At 36.2% G+C, this 12,199-nt stretch overlaps 1 long non-coding RNA gene across 1 annotated transcript; it reads left to right on the top strand.

Moving 5' to 3' along the window:
- The first annotated feature begins 9,375 nt into the window (after positions 1–9,375).
- LOC128603143 (uncharacterized) lies at positions 9,376–12,199 on the top strand. Its single transcript, XR_008384976.1, has 3 exons — positions 9,376–10,075; positions 10,636–10,761; positions 11,959–12,199. It is a non-coding gene; the product is annotated as an uncharacterized LOC128603143 (long non-coding RNA).

Below are 12,199 nucleotides of genomic sequence, written 5' to 3'. Positions count from 1 at the left end.
TGATCCCAGTGTTCCCTTGCTATGCCCCAGAACCTCTGCAACACTGACCAGGATAAAGCATCTAAAACTCATCGAAGCATCATAAAAGCTAAGAGATATTTGGTCCAAATTTTTATGATTAGGCTATACTTTTTGGGAAATCCATCCTTGAGAAATATCCTCTGCTAACTTTAACATGAATATCACAACGTGTATTTAATAGTAATTCAAAATTTTGGACAATGAAACAAATCCAAATTTCCTTTCAGCATGCCATGTTTTCATGTCACAGAGCCTATATTAATTACACAGGAGCCTCGCTTACATTACTGTTGTTGATGCATTTCCTGTGGGTTTAGGAAACGGTTTATATTTGTATCTAAGATATATATTTGTATCTAATGTAATATGAAACCCTGTTTTACTTGCAACTATCTTTTTGTATTTGCTTGTAATTTTCTTGCTATAGACTTAATGTCCCTTTGCGAGTTTCCCAGATTTGCAATCAACCTCTTATTTTCACAAACCGTAGAGTACCACAAACTGTATTTGAAAGCATGAGAATAGACTCTTTGATTGTGGTTGGAAGAACCTACACTTTAAATATCATGTAGACCACCAGAAGAAGTTTGAGGTTAGAGAAGGAAGGCCTATAGTGGTAACACAGTCTTTTATTTATTTTGCCTTTGTTTTTTTTGTTTTTTTGAATGTGCCCTAGACTGTGGTCTAGACTCTAGCATGAGGTGTTGATATACTATTCAGGCATCTACCTTGAACCTGACCACATGAGCAGCAGGTCAGTATGCTTGCAGTGCTAGCTTGAAGTTCTCACCTTCACCTTCTGTGTATGAACAGTTTCCACAAGAAGCAAGGCACAGTTGTATTTTTTGAGCTTACATTTAGCTGTGTTTTTACAACTTTTAAACTCATCCCCAACCAACTGAAAGTGGTCAAATAAATAAATACAAAATCTATGACTATCATGCTTATCATGGGTTGCACAATATTTTATTTTTTAGTGTACTGCAACTCCGTTTCCTCTTAGTAGTTTAGCTGTGTCATGCTTTCTCAACGCATAAAGTGAAGAACTACCATAGTGCTTTTTTAACAATTACTAATGTTAAATGTTATAGAGATTATAATTACACCATCCCTACATGTGATTGTTTGTGCACTTCACTGTTAAAAATTGGAAATGGCCATTACAATGGCAAACATAATATGAACTTATAAATACCCACACATGGTCAGCAGAGTCCACCCTGCCTGGTGACCAAGATCACACAGTTTAAGAAGAAAACAGGAAACAGTGGTGCATTGCAAAGGAAATGTTGCACTCCTCCTGTTCAAGGATGAGGTATTCAGATTGCAGTTGCACCAGATTGATGTCCACATTCTGGTGTTGACATGACTGTCATAACTCTACTTTACCAACTCAAGAACCATTAAACCATTTCTACATAGTCGTGTATAAACAACTGTGCCTGGAAACAGACTAATCAATAGAAACGCTTTACAAGATGAGGACCATTGATGGTTAATTTCATGCAGAAGTCTGTAATTGTATATTATTCGATTAGGGAAATGTTCAGTTAGAGGCCAAAGGGGAAATGTCATAAGATCTGAAGACAGACAAGACAATGCTGAAAATCATGTTTATAGTGTAGTTTGCAATATGGTTCTACTCTTACAGATTATTAAGAAAGATGTATAGAAAGTTATGAAGGTTAGGGATAGAGTCAGTATTAGGATTAGGTCTGTGTTTGTAACCTTTTCACAGAGTTTCTGAGATCTTTTGTACACTTTTCTGGCCATAAGATTCAAAATATTGAAGGTTGCCATCTGACTGGCTCTCCATAATTCCATGTACTGCATATGAAGTTCCATGTGCCAGTTCCCATCAAGAAAACAAACATTGCAAGACAGTTAGCTTTTCAAAGCAAGGTATAAATTCTAAACGAAAAATTTCACATAATCCTGTCTTTAGTATTGTTTTGTTTGAAGTTATTATTGGTGAGTAAACCAGATAATCTCACGGGTTTTCCAACAGATTACGGAAAATGGTCTTTATTTGGACATTCTTTGAAAATCGATGGTTCTTGGCCACTTTTCTTGACAAAATGTACCAGGCACTATAAAATATATCAAACATTTGAGAAAAACAATATGGGTCTGGCTATCAGGAACAGTCCATCCCTTACCAACATTCACTGTACGTTAATGTCACTCACTCTTGAAGACTCCTAGGTAAAATTTTAATAAAAATTGAAAAAGAAGTTAAAGCCTTAGTGTGAATCACATTGAGAATCTTTTATACAATAGAAAAAAAAAGAATCAAAAAATCTGACTTTTTTTTTTTTAATTCATTGGGGTATTTTCCAAATTCAAGCATTTTGTCACACAGAACCACACCATTTTCTTTTAGATAGACATTTTACTTCCTGGCCTTTGGTTTTGTTTAGCCAGAATCATAAATATTAAGACCTACCCTGCTGGAATTAGCCCTCAAATTTGAAATATAAAAGATAGCAAGAAGCATAAAAGTGAATTTGAATCCTTTAAAAAGAAGCCTTAAGTTGCTATATTTTAGACTTAGGATGTAATTTGCCTGTTTCTTTTGCCTGCGAACACAGGATTTCTCAGATCCCAAAACATTTCTCAGATCTCGTAAAGAAAAAAAAAGCGCACCTGTTAGGAATGTGATGACTTTTTGTTTGGAGACAGTGAGTGGACTGGCCACCGTGGGCTAAGTTTCCTGTCTGTTAGTGCACAGAGGTTTTAGTGGCCTCCTTCTCTTTCATAATGACACAGAGCCGGCCTTAACCCGAGTGTATGGGGGACGTCCAGTCCTTCTCACTTCTTTTTCCTAATTCCTCATTCTCTTCAACCCTGACCATGCCGCAAAAGATCCATAGCAGCAGAACTATTTTTGGGGAGGTTAATCCTACTTTGTGTAGCGATATCAGTTCACACAGACTCACACAGACATAGATAAGTAAATCCCAGAGCTACACAATCCACACAAAACATAGGTTTGAATCATCATTTAAATGAGGTGCTAGTCTGTAAACCTCCAAACTAAGTTAAAAGAATATTTAAAAAAGGTATTTTAGCTTTGCTAAGGAACAAAAAGGTGTTTTAATTTGAAAGACAACATAAATGAGGAATTTGCTGTTTCCAGTGAATCAGACTTCACAAAAGGGAACATAATGATGATGAAGCCCCTAATTCCATGCAGCATTTGCTACAATAAAAAACTTGTTCATGAAAGATGAGGGATTACCCAGAGTGCATGATGGGAATCTCCAGTATGCTTATACAAAAATACAATACTAACAAAAATATATTTAGTTAATGTATAAGTGAGTTTTGATAGATTTTTCATCTCTACTTAATCGGTTTCCAGTATATTTCCAATATAATCCAGAATAATTTGTCTGTCAATAAAAATGCATTTTAAAATATGATTAGCAACAAAGTAGCTTTGTTTTGGTTTTAGTGGGTCATGGGGAAAATGCAGCTCTTAATACAATGCATTTTCTGTCCTATTTAAATATCCAGAAAGCACCATAAATCTCCCTGATGTCCAGAAAAGCAAGACTCAAGGTGTAAATTTCCAACAACTATACCTGTTGCATACAAGCTGCATTTTCTTTTGTGGTATTCTTATCTCTGTGGCTTGTGTGTTTACCATCAGCCACATCAAAGATGTGTCATTGTTCATGTGAGCATGCATGTATGAAACTACTTGTTGTGGAATGGGAGGTTGACCTAAGCATGGCCATGTGTGTTTTTATCTATAACAAAGCAGACTTCCTGTAATGCCCATTACTTCCTGTCATGGTCCAGTATAAGTGGTCACATCTGCTCTAACAGACGACCAGACCAGAAAAGAAAAAGGTTGCATTGGTTGAGTCTTTTTTCATGCTTTCATTTCAGAACCATATCATAATCTAGTGTTATTGTGACATCTTCAGCACTGCTAAATGCATGTGTAATACAGGTAGGCTATGAGATGAGAATTACGATACTGAGAATAACGATGACTACAGTCATTAAATTTTGATGTTTGTATTAATCTTGAGATGCTTGTAGCAATCATGTTACCGACCTGTTGCCAATTAACCTCCAGCGGTTTCTTTTTAGTAACACTTACTTTTCCAGCCTTTTGTTGCCCTGTCCCATCTTTTTTGAGACGTGTTGAGAACATCAATTTCAAAATGACCTTAATTTCTCCTTAAAATGGTACATTTCCTCAGTTTAAACATTTGATATGTTTTCTATGTTGTGAATGACATATGGGTTTATGAGGTTTGCAAATCATTGCATTATTTTACAGCATCCCAACTTTTTTGGAATTGGGGTTGCATTATTCACACAGCTATTGGTAAATGATCATCTATGTCAGTCTCAGCTCTATAGGTAGCAAGCTATTTAGCTATAGTTCCTGTTTATACTGTTCTTTACTATATTCTATCCTGATTCATTCATTCATTCATCTTTATTCACCACTTTATCCTGGTCATGGTTTCGTTGATCTAGAGTCTATCTTAGGAACACTAGGCATGAGATGGGGATACACCCTTGATGGGACACCAGTCCATCCCATGGCACCATGCACACATACATTCACAGATAGAAGCAATTTAGTGTTCCCAATCCACATAATGATTTTGGGAGGTCCCCATTTTGATCCTGAGCTTGGGATAATGTCTGTGTGGAGTTTTACATGCTCTTCCTGTGTCCATGTGAGTTTCCTTGGGGTTCTCTGGTTTCCTCCCATCTCACCAAATCATAATTTGGTAAATCTAAGCTAAATTACCCCTTGGTGTGAATGAGTGGGTGAATATATGTGTGCATGTTGCCCTACAATGGATTGGTGTCCCATCTTATTTTATTCTAGGCTCTTGACCAACCTGGGCTCCACAACAACCTTGCCCAGGATTGGGATGAATGAATAAATGAACGAGTATTTCAGAGTATCAATGACTAATGATACCTTAAATCCACTTGACAAATGGTGAAGTTGTTCCAGGCCTGGAGCGGGAACAAAGAATATCCTAAACCCAGATATTATCTACGATGAACCTGCCTTAACACATGTCATCAAACATTACATATACTCTACTACTTGGGCATCCTCATGGCATTAACTTTGTTCCTTTTCAAAACTGTTTTGGACAATTTAGTGATTTTTCTTTATCACAAGTGAGTCAAAGTTGCTCAGTTGTTGATCAATTGGACGGAGTAGTTTAAAAATGATTAGAAACATGCAGTAGCTTGAATTGCATTTTAATTCATTATGCAAATAAACAGTAGTGGAGCAAAATAATAAAAACATAATATTTGTTTTACAATTTTACAGGAAGAACAATTATCAAAAGTCAACCACATGTGTTTACATTGATTGTTCACAAAAAGGTCACAATTGTCACATTCATGTTTCTATCGCCTGTGAAGGTGATTTAAAAGTGGCAGTGCAATCATAATAAAATGTGAATAATAGATGATTTAAAGAGTAAGAATACTTGATTTATTTAATTTCTGATTATCTTCCTTCTCAGGTGCATGCTTGAAGTAAATGAATCCTGGTCATGTTAATAATTTCACTTTTCACATAGATTATGTACAAAATCTATCATTTCATGTATAGTTTGCTTTAAATTAAAGAATAATTCAGTACAATTGTTACAAAAAATTAATTGCCAGTGCTTTATAAACTCAAAACAAAAAATTCGCCACTATAGGGAGCAGTGGGATGAAATGTTTGATTGGAATCAGATGGACTTTAGGCTTTAGGACAAACTGAGTTGTGTGCTAAAAACACTTCTGAGGAATGAGTAAAACACTCATGTTCTATGCTACATGCTGTGTATATGTTGGCTGACAACCACAGCGCACACACATTCACATAGTAGCATATTTTCGCATCCCACGATCTGGTACTATTAGCACTGTGGCTCCATGAGTCCAAAAAGGTTCCTCTTTCTATATGGGCATTGCATAAGTCATGTCAGTATGACTCACAGAAACTGTGTTTTGTTCATCTGTAGCACGGAGCATATTAACCCTATCCTACACGCCTTCTATAGCCAGGGAATAATGAGGACAAATGTAAGCTACTGATTCAGAGTTAGAATGACACGTTCCATAGTCAGTTACTGTGCGAGTCTGCACTGAGCTGAGCTTGTCAAAAGTTCCTACACAGTTCAAATGTTTATATAATCATATACACAGCCACAAGCCACTTAAATAGGAATACGTGTATCCCTGCTTGTTATTGTAATTATCCAATCAGACAGTCATTTGTTCACAATGAATAAAATCATGCAGATACAGGTCAAGAGCTTCGGTTAATGTTCGTCAAACATTAGAATTTGGAAAAATATGTTGTAAGGGTCCACTCACTAGTCCAACGACGGTATCCCATGACGTGGTAGAAGGATTCCCATGTGTTTCTGTCTTTGCAAAGCGAGGTGAATACATATAGATTATTAAATTTGTCATTCCAATTCTGTTTGACATCTCTTAAATTAAACCTGACTCCAAGTGTAAAAACCTCAATGTTGTATATGTTTCCTAGTTATTTGTATTTTGATACTTTTGATCTTTTACATTTGATTCATTCTAGTTTATTCTATACTTTAATTAGTGCTTGGTCATTCGGATTCCATATCGCTCAGAGTCTCGTGCCGGCCGTGTACGCGGATCTCACGGTCACAAACTTGCCGGTCTTGGTCATTAGCCGGAGGTAATTGACTAATGGTATTTAGATGGCCACCCATGCTTGCCCTTTTCTAAAAAGAACTTTGTTTAGTCCCCTTAGATAGTAACACTTAATTATAGTAACATTATTTCTAGCCAGAGGCCATGACCACTAAATTTATAGACCAATAGAAATAGACCAATGATATCTGAGTTAAGATTAGCTTTACATAATCATGCAATAGTTTCCTATGTACACTTAAAAAGAAAATATTACAATAACCAGAGGTTTAGACTTCACTCTATTTAGACTTGGTCGATCAACTTTATGTTGCCCTAAACGGAAATTTGTATCGAGCCTTTACACACTAAGTACACTTCACTTAACGCCAAGTTGTTAGCCTGGACTCTAAAATCTCAGCTGGAGTGCCCCAATGCTCCACCTAAACCTGGATTTTAGCCTGTACTAACCTGGTTGCAGATTTGTGGTAACAAGGACTTAACGTAATCTACTAGAGACAATAATTTCAGAATGATTCAGAATATAATCCAGTCTAGTAATCTATTTAACCTGGTATGAAAACATTCAAATCAAATACTACTACTTTTAATAAGAAGAAAGAATTACATTCAGCATTACATTCCAATCAAATTCAAAACATAATAATACAACATTAGAAAGTCAAAACTTGCATACCTGGTATAGAAAAACTACACATAGTGATCTTGTGGATCTATCTACAGATTCCCCGAATCTTTGGCCAGCTCTCCCCTAAATACCCAGCTGCTCTGTGAGTCCACCAAATGGTTTTGTTTGTGATTATAACTTGGTGTTTGTGGAAGGATGTACCTTATTTACATACAGGAGGTAATTTGAGTGAGGGACCCTGGGAGGGTATGCCTTTACCGGCATGCAATATTTTTATTTGAACTGCTGTTGAGGGAATGAGACCATATTTTCCAGATGCACTAAGACCTTTTGTATTATATAGCAAACCTGCATAGTCAACATCTTATTCACATCAAAACATGTTATGTAATGCATATAGACCTTGGGTGTATTTAAGATGATGTTGATACAGAGAGAGAAGGGTGTGAGGAGATGAAGAAGGAAACAATGTAACAATCTCCTAGTCTCCATTCAGCATGATGTGCTATTTCCGATGGAGATGCTAATTTTTAAGGTGATCTCAATACAGAGATAGAGAAGGGTGTGGGGAGAGAGGAAGTGAGGATCTTCCAGTCTCCACTCAGCATGATGTGCTATCTCAGGTAATTCTGTGGGAGAGAGTTTGAGTGTTAATTCCCATGAGAGTCCTTTTTCCTCAGAGAGCAGTTCTCTCCAGATTCAGACATCTTGGCACCAGCCTTACAATGTGATTTCAGTAACTTTGACCAGGGTTGTTGATGCCAGATGGGCTGGTATGAGTATTTCAGAAACTGCTGATTTACTGGGATTTTCAGATACATTTTCAGGTTTCTAGAGTTTACACACAAAGATGAGAAACAAAAAACAGTGAGTGGTAGTTCTGTGGATAGTAACACTTTATTGATGAAAGAGGTCAGAGGAATATGGTTCAAGCTGACAGGAGGCTACAGTAACTCAAATAACCACTCTTTACAACCATCATGAGCAGAAAAGCATATCAGAACAACAGCAGAACAATCCACTCCTGTCAGCCAAGAACAGTTGCTTTAGTTTGTCCCTGTGTAGAAAGCCTAAAAGGTTGTGTAGAATCTTGTGTAGAAACTAGATAGCTTCACTATCATAGCAGGTTGTAAGTAGATAAGATAAGATAACACTTTATTAAACTCAGGTAGGAAATTCCAGTAGAACCACTTCAGGAAGCAAGGAGCCCCTAATTATCCAAAGATGAATTCCTGTAGAATCTAGGACCAGGGTTGATGTTTGTAGATATTAAAACATATTTTGTAATACCAATAAACAAGTTCAGCTTTTGCAACAAATATCAAATTATAGGCAGCATATTAGAATTGTAAACAAAGTTCTCAATACACAACTTTGCATTGTCTTCACACTAGTCATTAGGTATCTGTGGGTCACCAAGTTTACCAACTAGCGCTGAAGTTACTTCAGGTTTTGTTCAACACTTTCTTAATCTGACAAAATCTATTTTAATCTGGAAATGTTCCAATTCACTGAATGATGTTTCTCACACAAGGGAGCCATCTTGTGGCCAAGTCAAAAAGGAAGACTGAAAATACAAAAGCCATTTCACCATAAAAGTTTTTTCTCAGTCATTCAATTAGCATTTTTGTACAGTGTATACTATAGCTCAGGCTACAAATAAAATGCATAGTTTCTTTTAAAAATAGATATTAAGTATAAATACCATTCATCATCAGTTTTGGTGTCTATTAATATGGAAGTATAATAGTTCCAAATGTCTTCAAGGCAAAATGGCACGTTGAATTACATAAACTGAATAAAAAATATATCGCAATAACAATACTTGAATTTTTTTTTTGGGGGGGGGGGGGGGGACGACACACAGCAATATCAATGCTTGAATTAGTTTCCTCTGCAATTCATTAGGTTTGTATATTTTTATTGAAAACAAAATTCCACCATTCAAAATTCAATACACACACATTCACCTTCCTAAAATACGGTTCCACAATAATCAGCTGTTAAAATACCATCTTCATTATTCGTCAGGTAATATTTCAACACAATATTTTTCAACCTCACAAATTCAGGCTGCAAAAATGCGGTCTTCACATCCGGGTCTCACAGGAAGAGCAATGGATTGCCGATACTATTGTAACATGTTACTATGGGGCGGCCCCCTAGTGGTGGGATTGAACCTAACGGACTGGCATAAAGTTGGCTTGACGTTGGACGTTCGATATTCGCAGTTATGCGCAAATTAAGGGACCGTCTCTAAAGTTACATATTGGTATACATGTTTCTAACTTCAATAGCATTTGAAGGGAATGACTTGGTCATAAAACCAACTGTAAAGTGTTCATCTAAGTTTCAGCTATAACGCACATTATTCTGTTATACACAAAAGAGAGACTTATTTATAGCATTTGAAACATCACAAATGGAACACATCTAACACAAAGGAGGACACATCTAAACTAAATAATCCTAGTTGCTGGTTATTTTTTTTTCTTCTTCAAATTGACTTGATTCCAGAGAATCTGCCTACATTTTTTCATTTTGTCATTTCAAATATGAGAAGAAATTGTTTGAAGTGCTATGATGTAGTGAGATTCTTGATATGCAGATGTCAGACACATCACTGACCTGTGAGCCCCTAGTGGCACTAGAGGTGGAAGTGCTGTGTTTTGTTACAGCTGCTTATCCTTTCTCAGCTCTTTTTCTATCTTCCTCCACCTCCTTAAGAGAGCAGAATAACAAGTCAGTATATATATACCATTTCAGACATACAAATTGTAATACATTCTAAGAATGTTTTGTGTTGGGTATTTTGGTTATTTTTGTCTACATTTTCTCAGTCACTTACTAAAAATCGTGCCAGCAGTTGCTAATTTTTCAGCCGCATCCTCTCAATGGGATCTTGCTCTGCTGTTTTATGGACGCTTTGAACAGTTGGAACCTGGAACAGTAATAAAAGTGACAATCATTGGTGTATGAGAAGCTTACAAATGCACTTGCCTGACAGATCTTTCATGTCAGTACACTGGTCAGAATTACAGACAGAGAATTTTGAAATGCCACATTCAAAACCGTTAAACTGTACTGAAATGCATGAGGACATATTTGTCCTACCACAATTCATATAAATTTCTGAAAGAAATGATCAGGATGGTTTCTAGACCTAATCCTGGGTACAAAAAAAAGTACATTCATGTCTACTATAAGTATATGTATATACTATCAGTATACTAATGAATAATTGACAGGATATCTGAGAAGGCCTCTTTAAAAGTATTTGCATATATTAAACTACTTTTCAGCACAATATGCCCAAGAAATAAAGGATGAAGGAAACGGAAAAGTCAAAGTCCAGTCCATTGGTCATCCCCTGCTCTGCAGTATGTCATCTTACTGAAAAGTTGTAGTTCCAGGAGACCTGGTCTGAGGTAATGGTATCCGCATGATCTGGAAATAGAAATAGACATAATTTATAAATTGTGGGAATGGGAATGGTGAGAAAACCAGAATTGAGACTTTTGACATTCTCATAAATGTTTTTGTTATGCTGTAAATTCAAAATTCAAATAAAAACAGGTGTATTGAAAATCTTGGCAGACACTTGCCGTTCTTCAGGCTGGGAAACTGGAGAAACTGTTGGCATTGTTGGAGATGCCTCAGTCAATACACCATTTCCCTCAACATTTCCTGGAGCAAGTGTCGTCTCCTCAGTGGGCAGGTCTGAGGGAGTGGAGGGCTTCACGCCCTCAACTGAACCCAAATAAGAACAGAAATAGTTAAAAGAAATAAAAGAATAGAACATGAAAACAAGACCAAATATTAAAACATTATTTATGCCAATATTGTTTTACCATTTGCACCATCTAATTGTGTGCAGGGAACATCTTTATTGATTTGTTACATATTTTACAGACTATATGATGTGGGTGTTTTTGTTTGTTTGTTTTGTTTGTTTTTTTTACTTTGGTAATTTACATGTGAGGCTTAAATCCATGCTTACCAAGTTGGAGCACAGCAGCGGCTGTATTTTTTTCTCCACTTTCCACCCTAATGTCCCTTGCTCCTGCATTTGGCTATTGTGTTGTTATCTGTAGGGGATCCAAATTAAGCTGCTTTATTGACCTTAGTAAATATTTAAAAAACCTAAACTAGAATTACAATGCGAAACTCTCAGAGATAAAGAGGCAACACATGGGTATCATTAATAGTGTCAACAAAGAGAAAAGAACAATAATTAAAATATAGTAAAGAATATTAAAACATTTGAGTATATGCAAAACGCTTGCATTATTTACAGGACAATTATCATGAGGGAAACTTTTGCCGTGACTACTACCAAATTACCAAATGGTTTGAAACTTAAAATCTCTTACTTTGAGTTCAAACTTAAGCATCTCTAAAAGCACTGTGCAACATACAACATGTCCAAATTATTGTGAGTCAAATTTGTATTATAAATATCTTAAAACCATAAGAATAGTCAGATTTAATTAGATATTTCGAATGTCTCAATGTCACTGTGTGATGTCAGAGTCAGTTTGGTGGTGTGAAATGTCAGTACATGTTAGGACATCATTATAAGTACATACATTTTTTAGTGCAATGCTTTTTTGATTTATTACCAGTGTGTGCTCCTGCTTGACCAGATGAGGAAGGACTTGGTGGTGTACAGGAGGAATTTCAGCAAGGCTGTATAATCCATCAAAGGGATACTCTCCAGCTGAAACAGGAAATAATGTAATACCTGGCCCTGTGTCAAATTATAAATATTCCAGCTCTACAACACTAAAAGATGTTGCATATCAAATCCATTAGTTTTTGATAGAGGTAATTTCTGTAAGTTGTTCTGAATAACAGTGTCTGCCA

This window comes from Ictalurus furcatus, chromosome 27 (genome assembly GCF_023375685.1).
Source record: "Ictalurus furcatus strain D&B chromosome 27, Billie_1.0, whole genome shotgun sequence".
NCBI lineage: Eukaryota > Metazoa > Chordata > Actinopteri > Siluriformes > Ictaluridae > Ictalurus > Ictalurus furcatus.
The sequence above is the reverse complement of the archived record's forward strand: the minus strand, read 5'-3'. Positions and strand labels throughout refer to the sequence as shown.